Here is a 24,254-nt window from a genome sequence, read left to right as displayed (position 1 = left end):
TGTCCCCCAAGGATCTGTACTCGGTCCCACTCTCTTCACCCTGTACATGTTACCCCTCGGCCGTGTCATCAGCAAGGATGTTTTGTCCTACCATTGCTATGCTGATGACACACAGCTCTACATAAAACTGGACCAAACACCTTATTCAACCTCAACTGCACTCACCATCTGCCTGGAGGAGATAAAGGCATGAATGAGAGAAAACTTCCTGCAATTAAACAGTTGCATAACAGAAGCCATCCTCCTCGCACTCCACACTAGGTCAAATCATCTCCAATAACAACCATCACTTTCTCTGGTCAGATCATCCCACTGTCATCCACCGTCACCAACCTCGGCGTGCGAATGCAAAACATCATTCTTTCGCCTCACAAATATAGCCAAGCCCTGTCACTGTAGGATGCGGAAAAACTTGTCCACGCCTTTGTCTCCTCCAGGCTCAACTACTGCAACACACTTCTCATCGAGATCCCTAGCAAGAACCTTCAAAAGCTCCAATACATCCAAAACAGCGCCGCGAGGATCCTGATGAGAGTGCGCAAATACGATCATGTCACACCCATCCTCCAATCACTACACTGGCTTCCCATTTCCTTTCGGACTGAATATAAAATCTTCCTGTTAACCCATCAATGCATCCACGGCAATGCACCCCCTTACCTCAAGGAACTGGTCACTCTTCAGCCTTCCACTTGGAGTCTCCGTTCTTCAACCACCTACCTCCTCAAAACCACCAAGACAAACGTCCGCTTCATGGGAGATCGGGCTTTCTGCTCTGTCACCCCCGAACTGTGGAATGCCCTCCCAGCCCACCTGAGAGCACCACAGTCGGTTAACTCTTTCAAAAGCGGACTTTAGACATTTCTTTTCACAAAAGCAGTTCTGTAGCCCGATAGCCCACTGGCTTCGCCCTAGTTTCGGCCACAGTAGTTTTTAAACACACTTTTGCCTGAGATGTCTTTTCAGTGATGTCACCTTTTACTGCGTCAGATTTTTATGTGGAATGAAATACTTTGAGATTCTCGCAAAGTAACGTATTCGCCATTTATAAACCTGCAAAGTAACGCATTCGCGAAAGGTGAAGCGCGAATTGGCTAGGCGCATTTAATTACGATTCAAGATTTTGCGCAGTCAGATTAGATGTGTGACGTCACGGCAACTCCCATTCAGCAGGGGTCGCGGCAGGTCTGTGTCATTTCTGCTTATGCCGCTGCTTGTTGTGAGCAGATTGTGTTGAGGGGAAAACCTGCTTCCTCCTAAAAAAATCCCGCTTCTGAGTAATGTACCATGGATGAGGATTAGATCATTTCAATGACAGCCATCAAAGGGAATATGATCAGTGGCTGGATTCTCGAAGGGAGGAAGACACAACGCACTAACTAGCAAATTGAATGAAACAGCAGATGGATTTAAAATTGGACCAAAACAATCACCAGTTCAGGAATTGATATGATGGTTCCTAGGCCACTGTATAGCGAGGGATCGTGGATATTAAACTAAGATTTTCATATCTTAAAACTATGTTCGATGCAGGCAGGCGGCCGCCGGCGTAGGCATTGATACATAGTGATTTTACTGCAATGGTTTCTTTGTTAAAGCGTCAATATTAAAACCACACGTGGCTTGTGTCATACTTCAGACATGCAACAATGATACAAGCCACGTGTGGTTTTAATGTTTGCAACAAACTAATTTCTGTCAAAATAGCTGAAGGGTTTCAATGAACAAAGCAAAAAACACTAGCTGTATGGTCTTCTTCGCCTTTTTCTTTTCTTCTTCATCTTATTTACAGCGGCCACAAAGACCATTAATCTCCATCCATCCATCCATCCATCCATTTTCTGAACCGCTTAGTCCCCACGGGGGTCGCGGGCGTGCTGCAGCCTATCCCAGCCGTCATCGGGCAGTTGGCGGGCGACACTCTGAACCGGTTGCCAGCCAATCGCAGGGCACACAGAGACAAACAACCATTTGCACTCGCACTCACACCTAGGGACAATTTGGAGTCTGCAATCGGCCTACCAAGCATGTTTTTGGGATGTGGGAAACCGGAGTGCCCGGAGAAAACCCACGCGGGCCCGGGGAGAACATGCAAACTCCGCACAGGGAGGGCCGGAGGTGGAATTGAACCCGCACCCTCCTAACTGTGAGGCGGACGTGCTACCCAGCGCGCCACCGAGCCGCCTACCATTAATCTCTATTTTGCAAAACATGTGCAACGTGTGCAACGGGTCTACAACTTACCCTCCCCCCCGGTGGGTGAGGTTGATGCTGACTTCCTAAATGGTCTAAATAACTTCTTTGGGCGTTTTGAGGCACTAAACAGCACTCCTGCAGTTAAAACTGTTCCCCACCAGGAAGAGGAGGCCCTCTGCCTTGACTCAGCCGACGTGTGGAAGACTCTGAGAAGAGTCAACCCACGTAAGGCCCCAGGCCCCGACAACATACCTGGGCGGGTGTTCAAGGAATGTGCAGGCCAGCTGGCTGGTGTCATCACAGACATTTTTAACATCTCGCTGGACCAAGCCAAAGTGCCAGTATGCTTCAAGGCTGCCTCCATCATTCCGGTGCCGAAGAAACCTCAAATCACCTCATTGAATGACTACAGACCTGTGGCACTGACTCCCATCATGATGAAGTGCTTCGAAAGGCTGCTCAAAGAACACATCATCTCCAGACTCCCCCCAACATTCGATCCGTTCCAGTTTGCCTACCGGCAGAACCGCTCTACTGAGGATGCCATCTCCTCCATTCTTCACCTGAGCCTGGCTCACCTGGAGGAGAGGAACACCCACGTGCGGTTGCTGTTCATGGACTTCAGCTCAGCGTTTAACACCATCATTCCACAACATCTGGTGGAAAAACTGGAACACCTGGGCTTCAGCACCCCCCTTCGAAACTGGCTGCTAGACTTCCTCACCAACAGACCTCAGTCAGTCCGGGTCGGACAGAACACCTCAGATGTCATCACCCTCAGCACAGGCTCCCCTCAGGGCTGCGTCCTGAGCCCCCTGCTGTTCACCCTGATGACACACGACTGCGCCCCCAGGTTCACCACCAATCACATCGTGAAGTTTGCAGACGACACAACGGTGGTGGGCCTCATCAGGGACAACAACGACCTGGACTACAGAGAGGAGGTGGAGCAGTTGGTGGGCTGGTGCAGAGAAAATAGCCTGATCCTGAATGTGGAGAAGACGAAAGAGATCATCGTCGACTTCAGGAAGAACCAGCCTCACCACGCTCCACTGATCATCAACAGCTCAGCTGTGGAGGTGGTCAGCAGCACAAAATTCCTGGGAGTCCACATCACAGACGACCTCACCTGGACTGTGAACACCACAACACTGGTCAAGAGGGCACAGAAGCGCTTGTACTTCCTGCGGAGGATGAGGAGAGCCCACCTGCCCCCACCCATCATGAGGACGTTCTACCGAAGCACCATAGAGAGCATTCTGACAAGCTGTCTCTCGGTGTGGTGTGGAGGTTGCAGCGCCTCCGATTGGAAGAACCTGAGGAGAGTGGTGAGGACAGCAGAGAGGATCATCGGGGCTCCTCTTCCCTCCATTCAGGACTTGTCATCCCAGCGCTGCGTGTCCCGAGCCCGTAATATTATCAGTGACCCATCACACCCCCACCATGGACTGTTCTCCCTGCTGCCCTCTGGGAAGAGGTTTCGCAGCATCCGCTGCAGGTCCACCAGGTTCTGCAATAGTTTTTTCCCTGCTGTCGTCAGACTGTTGAACATTCAAACGTAGCATTCCTCTGCACACTTGTAAATACTGCTTTTGTCTCCTGCACTGTTTACATACTTTATCACTGCTGCACTTTGTACTTTATAATTATCTTATTTCATATTTTTATATAGAATGTCACTTTTTAACCAGCCGAAATACCACTACATTGTTGAAAGCCGTATGCAACGAAATTTCGTTTTGTGTACACCTAGTGTTGACAAAATGACAATAAAGTTTGTCTAAGTCTAAGTCTAAGTCAATAATAACCGACCCTGATTCTACCATTGGCCGCAGAGATGTGAGATTTTATTTCAGATAGCCGTTACTTGGAACTAAAGAAAAAAATACAACAATAACTCGTAGTTAGACAATAATGGGAACAATACATGAATATTTCTTGTATTATTCATAATACAAACTCATACAATACAGACAAACAAACTACAAAGTTGCTACTGGCAAGTGCAAAACTACTGTGAATATTTTTGACTTCCAACTTGAAAGTAGGAAGAATTCCATTTTATATTAGTTTTAATTTATGACATTTGTTGTTGGTATTTGTTGGATGTGCTTAAATATAAAATAGAGCTCAGGAAAGTAGGCCAGCTGGAATGAACGTCCACATGACTTCTATTCAACATTTAATTTTTGCTCCATTGCTGGTCCAGAACCCAGTGCCAGCTGATTAATGCAATGTTTTCTTGCCCCACTTCCTTTCTTTAATCTATTCCTTGTAGGCAATTACTGCTTTAGCTGGTGCCAGATAGCTTTTTAGGAATCTTTGCAATTCTTCCTCTGGGCAAAGAAGTTGCAGGGTCACCAGTGCTCATGGTGTCACAGAATGACAGGACATTTCTATTATTTGGGAACACACTCGAGCCGTGAACTCAAAGGAGATTTATTTGGGCAAGAGTTGACAGGTGTGCTTATAATATTTCTGTGGTGTGCATTCATTAAAATACCCTTAGGCGCAACCAATTTCTTGATGGTGCATTTTCTCATTTTAGGGGTGACATATGTCTCATGCTGTACGCTAGCACTCATCCCACCTCCATACACTGCTGGGTCAATGGTGAACAATTTTTTTACAGAATGCCAACCAGCGAGTTGAATATAACTGTCTCATTTTTGCCAGCATATGTAGCTCAATTGGTGGGCGCTTGCTTCTATGAGTGGAAACATAGTCCAGAATGTAGAGGTCAAGCAAGATAACCAAGAATGAAAGCATTTTAGAGGACACATCCCACATCAAAGTTTTTTTTTATAAAGCACATGTTTTTATTAAGCAAATATTTTTTAGTGTCCTGTAAAATACAACTACAGTCAAACCTCGGTTTTCGAACGTCCCGATTCTCAAACAAATCGGAATTCATACGAAAAATTCGAGATTTTTTTGCTTCGGTTGTCAAACAAAATTCGGAGGTCGAACCTCGCGAGATGAGCTGAAAGGACCCGAGAAAACCCGACTGCGCGGCCTGGATGCCGACTGACTCCATTCGTTATTGTATTTTCGTTACTTTGAGGATTGTATTAACTCCTAATCATGCCTCCAAAGAAAGCAAGTGGGAGCAGTAAAGCCATCGTAAAACACAAAGACGCTCTTAAAGCAATGCGACAGTTGGGCGTTCGGCGGTGCACTGCAGTTGCGCGATCGGACAAAAATGCGCAAATGAAAAAATGCTTCATAAAGGCGGGGTTTTTTTAGTCTTGGAACGGATTTATTTGTAATGGGAAAATAGATTCGGAATTTGACCGATTCACTTCTCGAACTGCCTTCTGGAACGGATTGTGGTCGAAAACCGAGGTTTGACTGTATACCGGACTATAAGGCGCACCTAAAAACCTAAAATTTTCTCAAAAGCCGGTAGTCCAGTGCGCCTTATATATGGATCAATTGATGAATTTGTTGATCCATACTGGTTGTACACAGCGCTCTGCCAAAATGTTTCAGTACGTTTTAGTACAACTAGTAAATTACAAGGTCGCATCGCTTCCCAACATTACGGCAACTGTAGTCAGGGGGCGTCACCAAATAGCTGTTGTACCCGCGAGGCTATTTCATTTAAAAATAGGCTGCTCCGTTAATGTTTCGAGTAAATTTACGGATTGATATGGAAGGGAAACATAGGTAAGCAGTACCAATGTGTTAGATCGAACTTTAGTCAGTTCCGAACATTTTATAGGATATCGTTTGAGAAACGCGATTGTTTACACTTTGCTGAGGCTCATGGGAGATTGCGAGCTGAGGCTCATGGGACTTTGCGGACGGCTAATGCTATAACGATAGCTGCTATATGTACCAGGCTATTTCATGTGAAAATAGGCTGCTCTGTTAATGTTTCGAGTAAATCTACGGATCGATATGGAAGGGAAACATAGGTAAGTAGTACCAATGCGTTAGATCGAACTTTAGTCAGTTCCGATCATTTTATAGGAGATCGTTTGAGAAACGCGATTGTTTACACTTTGGTGAGGCTCATGGGAGATTGCAAGCTGAGGCTCGTGGGACTTTGCGGATGGCTAGTGCTATAACGATAGCTGCTATACGTACCAGGCTATTTCATGTCAAAATAGGCTGCTCTGTTAATGTTTCGAGTAAATCTATGGATCGATATGGAAGGGAAACATAGGTAAGTAGTACCAATGCGTTAGATCGAACTTTAGTCAGTTCCGATCATTTTATAGGAGATCGTTTGAGAAACGAGATTGTTTACACTTTGCTGAGGCTCATGGGAGATTGCGAGCTGAGGCTCGTGGGACTTTGCGGATGGCTAATGCTATAACGATAGCTGCTATACGTACCAGGCTATTTCATGTCAAAATAGGCTGCTCTGTTAATGTTTCGAGTAAATCTACGGATCGATATGGAAGGGAAACATAGGTAAGTAGTACCAATGCGTTAGATCGAACTTTAGTCAGTTCCGATCATTTTATAGGAGATCGTTTGAGAAACGCGATTGTTTACAGAGGGCTCGTTGGTTATTGGCTAGTGGATGCATACCGCAACCCTAGTCAACCTCAGTTTGTTGCAGTATAGCTTCTATTTTATGCGCCTTATAATCCGGTGCGCCTTATATATGGACAAAGTTTTAAAATGGGCCGTTCATTGAAGGTGCGCCTTATAATCCGGTGCGCCTTTTAGGGCGGAAAATACGGTAACTATCACGACTACTACTAATAATAAATAGGGCGGCATAGTGGAGTACTGTTAGGCACGTCCGCCTGTCACGACTCGGCCCCGGTCATCCTACTACATGTCCATGTTGTCATGGGTTCTGTCTGCGTCTCTGTGGACTCGCCCCTCCCCTCCTGTGTCTGCCCACGATCAGTGTCATCACAGTCACCTGCCTCTCGTTACCTGTCGTGTATTTAAGTCCTGTCTGCCTCTCACTCCGCTGTCGGATTGTTCTCGTTTGTCGTCTCTGTTCTCATCGTTCTTGTCTCCAGCCTTTGTCTGTTAGTTTCTGTACCTGTCTGCGATTCGGTTTGTCTGTTCCCCCTCATCTTCCCTTCCATCTCCCTTTTCCCTCAATAATCCCTGGTCCAAGCTGCATTTGGTCGCCCTGCTCCATTCCATCCATGACACAGCCTCAGTTCAGCGGTGGGGGGTTCGATTCTGGCTCTGGCCTTGCTGCGTGGGTTTCCTCCAGGTCCTCCGGTTTCCTCCCACATTCCAAAGCATGCTGATTGACCACTCCAAATTGTCTGTAGGTGTGAGTGTAAAAAGTTCTTTGTCAGGGTGTACCCAGCCTACTAGCCAAAGACAGCAGGGATGGGCTCTGGATCGCCGGTGACCATTGTGAGGATAAGCTAGATGAATGAATGTTAATAGTACATTGCATTCACTCATTGCTACAACATCTGTTTTTCTATTGAGCCAATGGAGGACTGATAACTTCAAGAAAATAATTCATACACCCCACATACCCGGACATCATTTTTTCGAACTATTGCCTTCAGGACGATGCTTTAGAGCTCACAAAACTGGTACAAATAGACTCAAGGACAGCGTCCTCCACAGAGCCATACTAAGTGCGCTGAACAACAGCAAAAAAATTAATAAATAACCACTGCCGACACACCTCTGTTACTGTTCATTCTGCGCTTTACTAAACTTTGTGCACCCAACTTTCTCAAAGCCACTTATTCCATATGCACGACTTGAAATGTAAATACGTATATATGTAGTCTGATATGACATGTTAATAACATGTGCAATATAATATTGGATCTGCCGAACACTGAATATGTATAATATTTTATGCAATTCCAGATACAAAGTCAGTCGCTCTCCTGTTGCTACTACTACTGGGAATACAAACTTGTGCGACCCTCGATGCAAAGCAACTCACCAAATACTCCAATCTTGCTCCAGCGGACAAATTCTACACTGTCCTTATATATGCCTAATCTCTATTCTATACTATCCCACTATGTTTCACACTCCCATTCCCTCCGACAAAACACCAATGGGAGCATTCACACGCCTATTCCCTCCACCGATGGAGCAGCGCTCCCGATTTCGTAGTATACCTGCTGTACAATGACAATACAGGCATTCTATTCTATTCTATTCTATTCTATTCTATTCTATTCATAATATCAACAAGCATACTGCTAAAACACAATCAGAAATGAGATACTGCGCTTAAAAAACAGCCTTGAGACCAAATAAAAAAACAGGAATTAGGTCTTAATTTTCAAACAGTGAAGGACTGTGGAATTAGGCTCTGTTGGTTTCTAATCCTGAGTAATGAGCATATATAGTATATATTGAAGGAATGGGGTCGAAATACAAAAAGTCCCGCCTAGCTACAAAAACAGATATGTTCAAACCTCATTGAATAAAGTACATAAGCAGACAAGTATATTCACATATTAAATCAATAAAAGAAACATTCTAAGCATATAATTATACCTGCACACCAAACCAATAAAGAAAACATAACTAGACATTTTTATATATGGTCTTCATGTTCTGATATGTATTTCTGTGCACTTTGAAATAACCAATGTTTGTTGATATATTGCCTGAATAGCATAACGACCCTTAAGGAACTGTTTAATGCATGCCTGATGTTATTCTAATTCACGGACGTGGCCCTAGGTGTCTAAGAATGTTTTGTACTTGATTATATCTTATGTTTTGATTAATGCTTAATGTGACGTCGTATTTTGCCTAATGCTAGACGCCAGCCTTGGATTACTATTGAATGTTCTGGACAGAAAGAAAATGTTTTGACTAATAATGAAAACTACGTTCGGAAGCATAATTAAACTAAGAATGTGACAAACAAACAAATGCATGCTAAGTGGTGAGTAAGAACTTTGCATACTCAGGGAACATTAACGAATTGATGATGTCACACAGAAAACTTCACGAGTCCGTACAAAATGACAAAAGTGGAAGGACGAGGTGCGACAGTGTGTGTGCAAGAATGGAGGAGAATGTTTACAGGAAGGTCACTTGGAGATAAAACCAGCAGGTGCCTGAGGAAGACAGCCAAGAATGATCGTCAAGGCTGAAAGATGGAAAGGAAAACAACAGCCCCCACACACATCGAATCGCCCATAATCATCACCCAACCCCACGGAACCAGCTCACCGAACCAGCACCCACTCCCATGGAATCAAACTCTCCTGTGAATTCGCCACACCCCCTGAACTCATCACACATCAAACTCGGCCCACACTGGCATGTGCAACTGAATATAAGCTGACCAAAGAACCTTGAACGTTGCCTTTTCTGAATGGAGACTTTCTGCTCTTGAGCATGGTCGCACGAAAGGCCCAGCGCTGTATTGGACTTTCCTGACAACAGAGCAGGACTGACCAGCGACTAACGGCTTCTTTATACACGCCCTAATCAGCGGGTAACACAGAACAGGTGGTGTCGGTGAGCGACGATAAGTACGCGCATTGGTATCCGTATTGGTGACGCGTGCCCCTGTGGTTTGGCTTGGAGGGCACGTCAGCCTGCCAGCAGGGTGAGACAGAAGATGTGACACAGCCGAGCACGAAGGAAAAATGCACCGCCATGCAGAAATAGTCGGGCCAGCTGCCAGCAATGAGCACTCATAGCGCGATAGCGCGGGGCGTGTCTCTGAGCATGCACTGCCGTCCAGGACTAGGGACAGCGGCAGTGAGCCTTGATCGCGCAAGGCAATGTGAGCAATGCGCGTCATTGCAGACATGACTGAATTCAAGCGCAGGAGGCGGCAGCCGGCCACGGCACTAACCGGTGCAGAAGGAGTCGGGACGCGTGACAATATCACGTTTGTTCTTTTTTTACTGTAAAGGTACAATAAATGCACAGAACAGTGTGGGAATGGTTATTAAAGGAACAAGAAGGTTTATGTAGGGTAAAAGTATTGGGGAGGTTTTAAAAACTTTAATGTATTGGATCATGTTTTCCCATTACAAATAATGGAACAATTTTTAATCCGTTCCAAGACTTAAAAAAACCCCTTTTTTAAGCATTTTTTCAGTTGCGCATTTTTGTCCAATCGCGCAACTGCAGCGCACCGCCGAACGCCCAACCGTAGCGCGTCGCCGACCGCGCAACTGCACCGCGCTGGTCGCATTATTGTGACAGAGCCGTTGCTGAAATTTAGAAAATATTTTTAAAGTCCTAATGGAATTTCCAACATTTAAGTGGACCTCAGTGCGCAGGGAGCTTCATTTGGTCCGATCGCGCAACCGCAGCGCGCCGGGCGCTCACTGTTGCTTTAGGAGCGTCTTTGTGTTTTAGGATGGCTTTACTGCTCCCACTTGCTTCCTTTGAAGGCATGATTAGAGTTGATGTAATCCTCAGAGTAATGAGAACCTAATAACGAACGCAGTCAGTTGGCATGCGGGTCCTCTCGGCTCATCTCGCGAGGTTCGACAACCGAATTTTGTCCGACATCCGAAGCAAAAAAATCTCGAATTTTTTGTTCAAATACTGATTTGTTCGAGAACCGGGACGTTCGAAAACCGAGGCTCCACTGTATATATATATACACGGTGTGCACAATTATTGAGCAAGTGAGCATTTTGACCATATCATTTTCATGCGTATTTTCCAACTTCAGGTTGTTTAAACTTGAAGGCTTATTGGTTTTAAGCATATCAAGTTAAGTGTATTTGTGTAATGAGGGAGGGTGCGGCCTAGGAGGTCAACACCTTATATCAAGGTGTGCATAATTATCAGGCAGAGTCTTTTCCTTAGGCAACATGGGCCAAAAAAAAGAGATTTAACTGATTCTGAAAAGTCAGAAATTTTAAAAAATCTTTCAAAGGGATGCAGAACTCTTGAAATTGCCAAGATGTTGCGGTGTGATCATCGAACCATCAAACGTTTTGGTGCATAAAGTCAACAGGGTCAAACGTGAAGCCACCAGGAATCCGTTATCCTCTAGTGCTGTCATATTCGAGAACTGCAACCTACCTGGGGTGTCCAGAAATACAAGGTGTTCTGTGCTCAAAGACATGGCCAAGGTAAGAAAAGCTGAAACCCGTACACCAGTAAACAAAAGACACAAGTTGAAACGCCAAGACTGGGCCAAGAAATATCTCAAGACAAAGGTTTTATGGACTGGTGAGATAAGAGTGACTCTTGACGGACCAGATGGATGGGCCTGTGGCTGGATCAGAGTCGGGCAATGACTGCACCCTCCGCCCCGCACCTCATCTTCACCTCATAGTTTTACATTCATAGTTTCAGCACCTCATCAATGTCAAAGTACAGTATTTAGATCTTAAATTTCATGTTTTAATGAGGTGTTCCTTGTTTCATTTATATTGCATATTCAACTCTACGCATTTTCGCTCCGCAATTGTGGTATGAAAAAGGAAACGTTAGGATAAAAATTTGCTTGCTGAGAACGGATTATTGCGTTATTAGATATTTCTAATAAGAAAAATTGCTTCGGAACTGAACGGTCTGGAATGAATTAGCGTTGAGATCTGGGCTTCCACTGTGTATAGATAGGGGTTGGACAATGTAACTGAAACACATGGTTTTAGATCACAATAATTTATTAGTATGATGTAGGGCCGTTTCCTCTGTCTCAGGAAAAGACCAGTGCAGAGCTGAGACAGAAGATGGGAGTGGAAACCATAGTGGATGTGGTGAGGAGAGGCAGACTGCGATGGTACGGACATGTAGTGAGGAAGGACGAGAATGACTGGGTGAAGAAAGTTATGTCGTATAACGTAGAGGGAACAAGACCCAGTGGCCGACCTAAAAAGACCTGGCAGATGACCGTGGCAGCCGACATGAAGGCACTCGGCATCAACCACGAGATGGCCATGGACCGTTCCCGGTGGAAGAAGGCCATATCGAGAACCCAGTCCAACCCAGCGGCGCCAGGAAAGCGGACTTTAAACCGATGATGATGATGTAGGGCCTCCTTTTGCTGCCAATACAGCGTCAATTCGTTTTGGAAATGACATACAAGAACTGCACAGTGATCTTGCAGTATAATGGCCAGGTCACTACGTGATGCTGGTGGAGGAAAACGTTTTCTGACTTGCTCCTCCAAAACACTCCAAAGTGGCTCAATAATATTTAGACCTGGTGACTGCACAGGCCATGGAATGTTCAACTTGACTTTCATCTTCATCAAACCAATCTTTCACCAGTCTTGCTGTGTGCATAGGTGCATTTTCAACCTGACACACGGCATCACCTTCAGGATACAATGTTTGAACCATTGGATGCACATGGTCCTCCAGAATGGTTCGGTCGTCGTTTGCAGTGACGCGCCCATCTAGCACAAGTATTGGGCCAAGCGAATACGAATATGGCAGCCCAAACCATCACTGATCCACCCCCATGCTTCACTCTGGGCATGCAGCAGTCTGGGTGGTACTGTTCTTTGGGGCTTCTCCACACTAACGCTCCTGGATGTGGGGAAAACAGTAGAGGTGGACTCATCAGAGAACAATACATGTTTCACATTGTCCACAGCCCAAGATTTGTGCTGCTTGCACCATTGAAACCAACGTTTGGCATTGGCACGAGTGACAACAGTTTTGGCTATAGCAGCCCGGCTGTGAATATTTACCCTGTGGTGCTCCCATCGGACAGTTATGTAAACAGGAGAGTTGAGGTGCACATTTAATTCTCCCATGATTTGGGCAGCTGTGGTTTTATGTTTTTTGGATACAATCCAGGTTAGCACCCAAATATCCCTTTCAGACATCTCCCTCTGGCATCCACAGTTTATCCTGTTGGATGTGGTTCGTCCATCTTGGTAGTATGCTAACATTACCCTGGATACGGTGGTATCCGTACATCACAAAGACTTGCTGTCTTGGTCACAGATGCGCCAGAATTTGCGCCAGAATTTGTCCTCTTTTGAACTCTGATTTGTCACCAATAATGTTGCTTGCATTGCAATATTTTTAGCAAAACTGTGGTCTGACCCTGCTAATTTGAACCTCCTCACGCTGCTCTTACTGGTACAATGTGCAATTAATAAAGATTGGCCACCAGGCTGATCCAATTTAGTCATGAAACCTTCCACACTAACATGAAAGGTGTTTCAGTTTAATTCTCCAAACACTAAAATCAGCTGGGCAATCTCCTCACATTAGTCATTCAACAGTCCTACAACATGCTCTAATTCTATATCAAGGAACTATACGTTCAGGTTTACCTCACATTATATTCAGGTTACCAGCACAATAATTAATATTTGAACAAGAACTGACATTTCTGCCGCTGGTATGTGTGTAATTACGTATTCTATATTGCCCTCACACTCTTGCGTGGGTTATCTCCATGTATGGCACGATGGTTTCCTTTCACAGTCCAACAAGTTTGTTAGGTTAATTGAGATCTCTAAATTGCCTGTAAGTGTGAACGTTAGAAAGGGATATGATTGTAGTTATCAAGGGTAAAGTTCAGTAAACGTTTCCAGTTTTAGGTTGCCCATCACCTTACTTGGGATTCTCTTCAATTTGTCATCTGTAAATGACCCTCAAAGGACATATCCATATGTCCATCCTAAATGTGAGGGAGCATATTCACTCGCTGGTGGGAGTTGTTACGCCACTATAATGGCACAATCATGCCAATAGCTTTAATACATTGCTCAGAGCCTGTTAAGTGCTGTGTAAACGAGGCATAATGGCAACATATAACCCCCAGGTGGAGTCTTCAGAATTCAAGTGTGGATAAATAGGAGTCCCAAGCGCCAGCTTCTGCAGCCGGGGATCGGACCGCCAAGGTCCCCGCCTTTGGCCGCCGCCCAGCTCACTTTGCACCCGACCCTTTTGCCCGCTCCCACAGTTTCCTTTTCGGGCTGTGCCCTGGCCACCAGACGCTTGCCTTCTAGCCCCACCTCCAGGCCTGGCTCCAGAGGGGGGCCCCGGTGAACCGCGTCGGGTGAGGGAAAACGAAGTCCACTTATTGTTTTCTTCATAAGGGGTTCTGAAAGTCAGTTTGACTTTAAAATTTTTACAAAAGTGTTTAAAAATACAATAAAGTGTTTAAAAAAAATCAATAGTGTATAAAACTACAATAAAGGTTCACAAAAGTCTTGTGCAGATATTGTAACAATATATGTACTTACTCTTATTTATTTACTTTATTTTCTTATTTAAATAAAGGAGAATGTGAATGAAAATCAGTTTGACTTTAAAATGTTTACAAAAGTGTTTCAAAATACAAAATAATCATTTAAAAGTACAATACAGTGTTTAAAATTACAATAAATCTTATTTGGCCAACAAATTCTAAAACAGTGAGGACTCAACTGCACCATCCCTCTCCCTGCATTGAAAAAGTAATCCTGCAAAGTAATCCACATCTTTTCAAAGTTCCTGTTATCTGATTATGTGTTGTTTTCTGTAACTGTAATGGAATACACTTTTTTTTTGCATCCTGAATATGTATTCCTTTACTCCCCAAACCTGCCCCTTGCAACCCTGTAAAAGTGCCTATGTGTCCATCTCGGATTCAGCCCCAGCCAACTCTCTGGTCTTGCCTATAATTTTTCACTCACAGCAAACGTCTTGCAGTGAAGCTAACAGATTAAACAAACACCCTGTTTTTCCAAAACCCAGTCCTTCTGTAATGCAATATGGCCTAACAAGTGTTCAGCCATCCAGTATTAGAGCAATTTTTTGGTCATCGGTTGTAACTTTCTTGTATAGAGGCTTTGCAGTCACGTGGTTTTATCACGTGATTTTGTGTTATGCCGCCATCTTGGCGGTCAACTAGTCAGCTCGTTCCTACGTGTTTGTATGGATTGTCTGATTTCTGCGCTACGTTTTCACCGATTTCTTCCGAATTATGGCTGATTTGCTATCCAACGAAGTTAGGCATTTGGATGAAGACTCCAAGAATCGTCACAGAGAGAAGTTGAACCTTGTTGGCACAACGGATCCGTACCTTTTACCGAGAAGCATGCTAAAATCGCCCGAGCATTTTGCAACAGCCGACCTGCCTGAACGCTCATATCCATATTTATAATTACCTCGTCGATTTGTTTTGTAATGGCATTTCATAACTTGACATATTAAAAAACTGAATAGAGTGAAATCATTCAGATACTGTACCTGTCTGTTCAAGTTGCTACCATTTTTATTATTTGTTTATTTTTGCATGATGCCACATCTGATTGGCTTGAAAACTTAACCAATAAATATAATTCAATATTTACATTGATAACGTTTTCAAGCATCATGAAAAAATAAACACAAAATAAAAACGGGGGGGTGAACTGAAGAAATCATCCCATTCCCTGCCTTGCTGCTCTTGCTGCCTTTCTAAAAATGCACCCAGCATTTTCAACAATCATATTTGTATCATCCCATATTGTATTATTTCACATTTTGTGAAACAAATCAGGGGTGAATAGTTTGTTTACATACCTGATATGAAGTCCTCATTGCATATCCTTGTGTAAATCGTAGGTTTCCATCGTTCACGACGAATATCCGCGATCCATTTATCACGTTTTTTCATGTTCGCCGGAAATCTATAGAAGCTAAGATTTGGTTTATCGCCTCGTCTATTGCTACATCCAACAGCACAGCAGGTATCCGGCATTTTTAAGCTCAAATAGCAGCAGATATAACAAGAAAGCGTGTGTGAGTCGTTGACCGGCACTGAAAAGTTGACCGCCATGATGGCCGCCAAGCTAATGTGGGTAGCTTGATGACGTCAGCTGCAAAGCCTCTATTAGAGCAATTTTTTGGTCATCGGTCAATGGTTGTAACTTTCTTGTAAAGAGCAGGGATTTGTTTCTTGGCTAACGGCTTTCTTTTTGGTATTTTGTCTCTGGGCTACAAGACGTGGTGGTGGTATTGATAGTCCTCATTTTCTGTGACACTATGCGGCCGTTCGCCTTTACAAATAAAAATAGCTACGGTGTCTGTCATGGTTTTTGAACAAGTGGTGCTGTTAGGTTGCGGGGCATTATTAAAAGTTATAGAAAACTTTGCTAAACACTCTTGATGCGCTCGAACAAAAAGCAGGAGTGTCCAGGGAATCTCCACGTTCCCACCATTCTGCCATCTCATGTGTGTAATAAGATTTGTTGAGCTGCCCGTGTACCTCACAGCAGCGTGGCATATTCTAAAAATTGTTTTATCCATTTGTCACTCTCTCTTATAAAATCCAGAGTGCTGCTGCACTTCAGATTCAATATTTGACAGTGAGTATAGTCCATTTTTCTCTGCCATTCTCAACAGATTCCAATTTGTTGGCTGATACACTGAAACTCGTCTTCATGTGGATGGGCCACTAATTCCCCTTTTCCTTGTTGGGTCAATGTCTATGTTATGGCCTGTTGCTGTCCAAGTCCTTTTTTGAAGTGTTTATTTTGATACTTGAATCCTTGTTGTTTTGGCTTCTCGTAATTTAGTTTTTAATCCACCCTAATACCTTGTATGCCTTTTTGCTCCATTTGGGTCCTCTTCCTTCGACAGATGCAGAGACATAAAATCTGATGTGGCGGATCTTTCACCCAGCAGGCCTGCAGTTTGTTTGTCCTTTGTTTCATCATCTTGCCTTTGTTGCTTTGAAGATTAGTGTCTATAATTTTTGTTGTTGCTATCTCAGTTGCCATTTTCAAATGTGTTTTCTCACTTGCAGTCAGTAGGACAGCCATTTACCACAACAGAATAAAATGGTTTCTGACAGGTTTCTACTCATCTAGTTAGTCCATTATACACCCATTATTTGTCCTCCGGTCAGTCACGTCGACATTTTAATTTACAGCATTGTTGATCAAGCATATGGCACCAGTTGAATTTAATTATTGCATCGGAATAGACACATCACTATTACTATATTTCTGCTTTCTTTTTTTTTCTAATACAAACCTGAAAACCACAGTGCAAGCATTTTTCTTTCCTCCCTGCCGTGGCTTTTACTTTTTCTGTAGTGGAGCTGAATACATAAGCACTATATATTCTCCCCTGACAAGTGTCTCTGTGTCCCACTTTTGAAGCAAATGAAACACCCTCAAATCACAATTTTTCTTGTAAACCTCAGAAGAAAGACTCAGCAAGAAAAAAAGTTTCACTTTCATCATTTACAGCCGAATCCCGGGTTGCTGACCCACAGTAGTTCAGCTCAGATGCGTAAACAGCACAGCACTTCCCCCTCTCTAATTCACTTGAAGAGTCGATTAGAGGCCTGCCGTGCAATGGACACACACACACACACGCACACACACACACACACACATGGCTTAATTTGTCTCTGTTGTGACATAACTTCTAAGACTCCGTCACAGCAACCATGTTTCTCACAAATGGACTTGTTCTCCCATGTGATTTAGAGTGAAAAGGCACACCCTTTTTCTGAGTGCATAGAGCTCTCAACCACTAAAATTATTTCATTAGATCATCTTCATGCAAGATACACACTCTGCTTGGAGCAAACCTAAAACTGTTTCCGCATATACGTACGTGTGTGTATATATATATATATATATATATATATATATATATATATATATACCCTGAGACTGGAAGGTTGTGGGTTCAAACCCCGGCCGGGTCATACCAAAGACTATAAAAATGGGACCCATTGCCTCCCTGCTTGGCACTCAGCATTAAGGGTTGGAATTGGGGGGTTAGATCACCAACTGATTCCCGAGCGCGGCACCGCTGCTGCTCACTGCTCCCCTCTCCCCCAGGGGATGGATTAAAATCACACGGGGATGGGCTAAATGCAGAGGACAAATTTCACCACACCCAGGTGTGTGTGTGACGATCATTGGGACTTTAATCTTTAATCTTTTTAATATATATATATATATATATATGTATACTATATACGTATATAGTATACATATATATATATATATATATATATATATATATATATATATATATATATATATTAGGGGTGTAACGATTCATCGATACACATCGATTCATCGATATAATGCTCTACGATTTGTTGGCATCGATGCTAAACGTAAACATCGATCTATATCGCCCGTTTTTGACCTCGGACATTAGACGCGACTTTATTTTGAAATCCAGTTCATTGTTGCTTGCTTCCTCTTTCCGGGAGCAGTGCGCGGCGTGTTGTGTTGTGAGCAGAGCAGGCACGTGAAAGGGGAGCCGACAACTACGCGGCTCCTGGGCTGGTGCTATGGCTAGTGTCCAAGAAGACGAGGAAATTCGCTCCCCTTTGGGCTTCAAGTCATTCGTTTGGAAGCACTTTGGATTCCAAAGAAAAGATGGCTCAACGGACAATTAAAATTATTGTAATTAAATAGTTCAGTAATGCACTTTAAAGTTAATGGTATTACAAAAAAAGAAAGAATATTCATTTTTCTTTACTTACTTATATGAGAAAAAATATAGGAATTTGATAAAGTTCAGTGTTAAAATAAGCACTTTGTATACTACAATACTCTTGTAATTTCCTAAATAAAGAGTTTGCAGTACCTTGTTGATTTTGCGTATGAATTGTTATAAATCAGGATATTGTTCTATATCGATCGTAGAGCACTATATCGTGATGTATCGTGAATGAATCACAGCAAGCTTTAAGATATCGGCAAATATCGTATCGCGCTTCTTTGTATCGATATGATATCGTATCGTGACAAAACCCGCGATTTACACCCCTAATATATATATACAGTGCCTTGCGAAAGTATTCGGCCGCCTTGAACCTTTCAACATTTCGCCACATTTCAGGCTTCAAACATAAAGATATAAAATTTAAATTTTTTGTCAAGAATCAACAACAAGTGGGACACAATCGTGAAGTGGAACGAAATTTATTGGATAATTTAAACTTTTTTAACAAATAAAAAACTGAAAAGTGGGGCGTGCAATATTATTCGGCCCCTTTACTTTCAGTGCAGCAAACTCACTCCAGAAGTTCAGTGAGGATCTTTGAATGATCCAATGTTGTCCTAAATGACTGATGATGATAAATAGAATGCTCCTGTGTGTAATCAAGTCTCTGTATAAATGCACCTGCTCTTTGATAGTCTCAGGGTTCTGTTTAAAGCGCAGAGAGAACCATGAAGACAAAGGAACACACCAGGCAGGTCCGAGATACTGTTGTGGAGAAGTTTAAAGCCGGATTTGGATACAAAAAGATTTCCCAAGCTTTAAACATCTCAAGGAGCACTGTGCAAGCAATTATATTGAAATGGAAGGAGTATCAGACCACTGCAAATCTACCAAGACCCGGCCGTCCCTCCAAACTTTCATCTCAAACAAGGAGAAGACTGATCAGAGATGCAGCCAAGAGGCCCATGATCACTCTGGGTGAACTGCAGATAACTACAGCTGAGGTGGGAGAGTCTGTCCATAGGACAACAATCAGTCGTGCACTGCACAAATCTGGCCTTTATGGAAGAGTGGCAAGAAGAAAGCCATTTCTCAAAGATATCCATAAAACGTCTCGTTTAAAGTTTGCCGCAAGCCACCTGGGAGACACACCAAACGTGGAAGAAGGTGCTCTGGTCAGATGAAACCAAAATCGAACTTTTTGGCCACAATGCAAAACGATATGTTTGGCGTAAAAGCAACACGGCTCATCACCCTGAACACACCATCCCCACTGTCAAACATGGTGGTGGCAGCATCATGGTTTGGGCCTGCTTTTCTTCAGCAGGGACAGGGAAGATGGCTAAAATTGATGGGAAGATGGATGGAGCCAAATACAGGACCATTCTGGAAGAAAACCTGTTGGAGTCTGCAAAAACCTGAGACTGGGACGGAGATTTATCTTCCAACAGGACAATGATCCAAAACATAAAGCCAAATCTACAATGGAATAGTTCACAAATAGACATATCCAGGTGTTAGAATGGCCAAGTCAAAGTCCAGACCTGAATCCAATCGAGAATCTGAGGTAAGAGCTGAAGACTGCTGTTCACAAACGCTCTCCATCCAACCTCAATGAGCTCGAGCTGTTTTGCAAGGAAGAATGGGCAAGAATTCCAGTCTCTCGATGTGCAAAACTGATAGAGACATACCCCAAGCGACTTGCAGCTGTAATTGCAGCAAAAGGTGGCGCTACAAAGTATTAGCGCAAGGGGGCCGAATAATATTGCACGCCCCACTTTTCAGTTTTTTATTTGTTAAAAAAGTTTAAATTATCCAATAAATTTCGTTCCACTTCACGATTGTGTCCCACTTGTTATTGATTCTTGACAAAAAATTAAACTTTTATATCTTTATGTTTGAAGCCTGAAATGTTGCGAAATGTTGAAAGGTTCAAGGGGGCCGAATACTTTCGCAAGGCACTGTATATATATATATATATATATATAGATAGATAGATAGATAGATAGATAGATAGATAGATAGATAGATAGATAGATAGATAGATAGATAGATAGATAGATAGATAGATAGAGGGAGAGAAAGACAGGGAGACAGAGAGAGAGGGAAAGAGAGAGAGAGAGAGAAAGAGAGAGAGAGAGAGAGTCAGGCCCGGCGGCGTTCAGAATTGTCGAGCAAACAGGCAAGGTCGGGAACGGGAGTCAGAGTCAGAAGGCAGACAGTGAGGGTATAGTATTGCAGACAAACTGACAAAACCTGTGCCCAAATTTGCAGGCTGCATCCACCGAGGCCAGTTTGAAGGCAGGCCTGGAAGCTCCGCATCCGTGGACCACATAAGCTGTGGCGGATTTGGACAAGCGGTGTTGGATTTGGTCCACAATCTAGGGAGCGCTATCTGCGCCTCACGGCAAAAGCCATTGCCAATCACCTGTTATCCAATTTACTCACTGCGTGCTCGTTTAATTTCTTCAGATTTAGGAAAATGCAAAGACACTGAAGCAGAAATTAGACTTACACAGGTTGGTTGAGTTCAATCATAATTCTTGTTAAGAAAGCTCTGTTTTCAGGAAAGTACAATACAGCGCTGGGCCTTTCAAGAGCAGAAAGTCTCCATTCAGAAAAGGGCAACGTTCAAGGTTCTTTGGTCAGCTTATATTCAGTTGCACAGGCCGGTGTGGGGCGAGTTTGATGGGTGATGAGTCGTTGGGGTGGGGCGAGATCGCAGTAGAGTTTGATTCCATGGGAGTGGGTGCTGGTATGGGCGATTCGGTGTGTGTGGGGGGGCTGCCGTCTTCCATCCTGTCTTTCGGCCTTGGTGTTCATCTTTGGCCGAGTCCTTGGCTGTCTCCCTCTGGCACCAGCTGGTTTTATCTCCAAGTTACCTTCCTGTAAACATTCTGCTCCATTCTTACACTGTCGCACCTCATCCATTCGTCATTCTTTCAATTTTGTCATTTTGTACGGAATTATGTGAGCTTTTGGCTGTGACATCAGCAATTTATTAATGTTCCCTGACGATGCAAAGTTTGTTCTTTTGATACTCCATGTCTTTGCTTACATCATTACATTCTTAGTTTAATCATGCTTCCAACCGTATCTCTTCTTTGTTAAGCAAAATATTTCCCTCTGTGCAGAGCGTTCAGTAGTAATCGAAAAGCTGGCGTCTCACATTTAGGCGACATATGACGTTTAGTCAAAACACAAGATATAATCAAGTACTGAACGGTCAAGACAACTCTGGCCGTGTCCATGATTTAGAGAAAAAACATCAGGCATGCATTACACAGTTCCTTAAGGGTCATTAAGCTATTCAGGCAATATATCAAAAAACATTTGTTATTTCACAGTGCTCAGAAATATATATCAGATCATAAAGTTATAAAAACCTTTGTCATTACCACCTATTAAAAATGTCTAGTTATGTCTTCTTTATTGATTTGGTGTGTAGGTATAATTATATGCTTAAAATATTTATTTTATTGATTTAATCTGTGAATATACTTTTCTGCTTATGTACCGTAATTTTCGGACTATAAGTCGCACCGGAGTATAAGTCGCACCAGCCATAAAATGCCCAAAAAAGTGAAAAAAACCCATATATATGTATATAAGTCGCTCCTGAGTATAAGTCGCCCCCCCACCCAAACTATGAAAAAAAAACGCGACTTATAGTCCGAAAATTACGGTACTTTATTCAATGAACGAGCATATCTGTTTTTGTAGCTAGGCAGGACTTTTTGTATTTCGACCCCATTCCTTCAGCGGACTAACTCTTTACAAATTAATAGGCAGCGTCCTTCAATGCACATTATGGCGACGACGTGGCTTCATTTCCGGTGCGAAAAGGCCGCACCGTCGGTGTTCAAATTTGTGCAGGCTTTGACAACCAGCCTTTCTGGTCTGGTTTCTATGGAGACCGGCCGAATTAAGGCTATGCATATGTGACCTTCGCAGCCTCCATTTTGCCGCTCTCTACTTATACACTTTCCTAACCTCTCCTCAACGTTTAACACGTCGAGCCACCCAAAGACACCCCGATTGGTCTTGCGACAACACGCCACTTGTGTCTGGAACTTCAACGTAAGCGCTCCACCAGAAACACTGAACACATGCGTACAATAGCTTTTTCATCGTTGATACCGCCAACTTGGGCGAGTGGGCGTTTGAAACAGCGTTAAATACATTGCTGTAGTAGAGAGTGGAGCAATGTTGGCGTCACGAAAGTTTGCCACAAAGTCGCCGTCACAAATATCTTTTCTAACAATGGAATGAAAAGAAACGAGTGAATCAAAAATACTTAACAGGAAGTCCGAGGACAAGCTGGCCAAAGCCACCCGGGACAGCTGCAAGACGACCATCGAAGCCATTCACGGCCTGATGTCTCAAGTCATTAAGGACAAACTCTTCAATCAAATCAACACATCTAATTAATTACCCGTGCAATCCACAAAATCCCAAAGCACACAAAAACCTTGTATTGCTTTCTTTCTTAAGCTCTATGTTTGACACCTACTGGCAGTTTTGTTTACATGTTATGAGTTCCTAAATAAATATTTTAAAAAGTAATAATAAAAAACAAGGCCCTCACCATGGAAACAAAGGCCAGTTTCAAGGCTGCATTCGAGTGTCATGAGACATGCCGTCGCGTCACTCCGGAAATGACATCTTGTAGCCTGAAAACCGGCCGAAAAAACGTAGCCTGTGAATTTTGACACAGGGAAAGTGTGACTCGAGAGGTGTGTTTAACTCGGCGCCTTGTTGGGCGGGTGATGAGCAGGTGTGGGCAATAAGTGCTGATTATTGCAGGAGAAGAGAAACCGAACTGTCCGAGGTGCTGAAAATGCGGACGCGTGACAGCGGTCAAGCGATTAAAATATTTGATTGCAATTGCAGTTACTAGCATATTTTATTTAGTGTAAAGAAAATCCTTTGATTTTTTCTGTGCCATTATTTTAGAAATGTTTTACATATTTTGATATGAAGAAGACAGGGACGTGCACTCATAGGAGGCAGGTGAGGCAGTGCCTCACCTTGCCACCAGGGGCAGTAAAGGGCTCAACATGGTTTCCTCAGCTGTCACCATAAGCTGTTAAAAAATGAATAATATAATAAAACATAATATAATATCTGTCCTGTGGTCTATGCTTTTAATGCAATTTTGGTGTGTTTCCTATACATTTGGATCATTTTCATAGTCAAAATAGCTGTATTTCTTGTTCAAATAACAACGGGAGACGAGAATCATGGAGGCTGCGGCAGTGACAGGTTGTGCCGCTCAAGGCGTGCGTGTGAGAGTGTGCACCACTCACACACTGTACTGAGCGCGTGCAAACGGCGCGTGCTTGCTTGCAGTCAGCGGGTGAAAATACGAGCCTTGAGGCAGCCAGTACCTTTGCCGCGAAGATGGGGCGAGAGTGAGCCTCCGGCTAATAGTTCACGACACGAGTAAATGCGAGAGTAAATTAAGAAGAAGAAAAAGAAAAGAAAAACAACCAACAACATTCGGTGCTAACGCGTTGCTATTTGGCTTTGTTTTCCCTGACAATGGAGGATATAATCTTGAAAATAAGAAATTTTTCAAAACGTGACTTTCAGTCAAAGCAAGAAACCATAAGTAAGGGAAGACCAACGCCAGATTTGCGAGGATTAATTCAAACTACGGGCCTCCCGGGACGGACTACAACACGTTCGTTTCAAAAGGATTGGTACTCTAAAAAAGACTGGCTTTGTGGTTGTGCTGCCAAAAATCGACTT

The 24,254-nt window shown here is 43.4% G+C and overlaps 1 long non-coding RNA gene across 1 annotated transcript; it reads right to left on the bottom strand.

Moving 5' to 3' along the window:
* Nucleotides 1–998: 998 nt before the first annotated feature.
* Nucleotides 999–22,934, bottom strand: LOC119128524. Its single transcript, XR_005099036.1, has 4 exons — nt 22,856–22,934; nt 3,461–3,469; nt 2,298–2,299; nt 999–1,011 (listed from the first exon to the last, which is right to left on the bottom strand). It is a non-coding gene; the product is annotated as an uncharacterized LOC119128524 (long non-coding RNA).
* Nucleotides 22,935–24,254: the final 1,320 nt, after the last annotated feature.

This window comes from Syngnathus acus, chromosome 10 (genome assembly GCF_901709675.1).
Source record: "Syngnathus acus chromosome 10, fSynAcu1.2, whole genome shotgun sequence".
Taxonomy (NCBI): domain Eukaryota; kingdom Metazoa; phylum Chordata; class Actinopteri; order Syngnathiformes; family Syngnathidae; genus Syngnathus; species Syngnathus acus.
The sequence above is the reverse complement of the archived record's forward strand: the minus strand, read 5'-3'. Positions and strand labels throughout refer to the sequence as shown.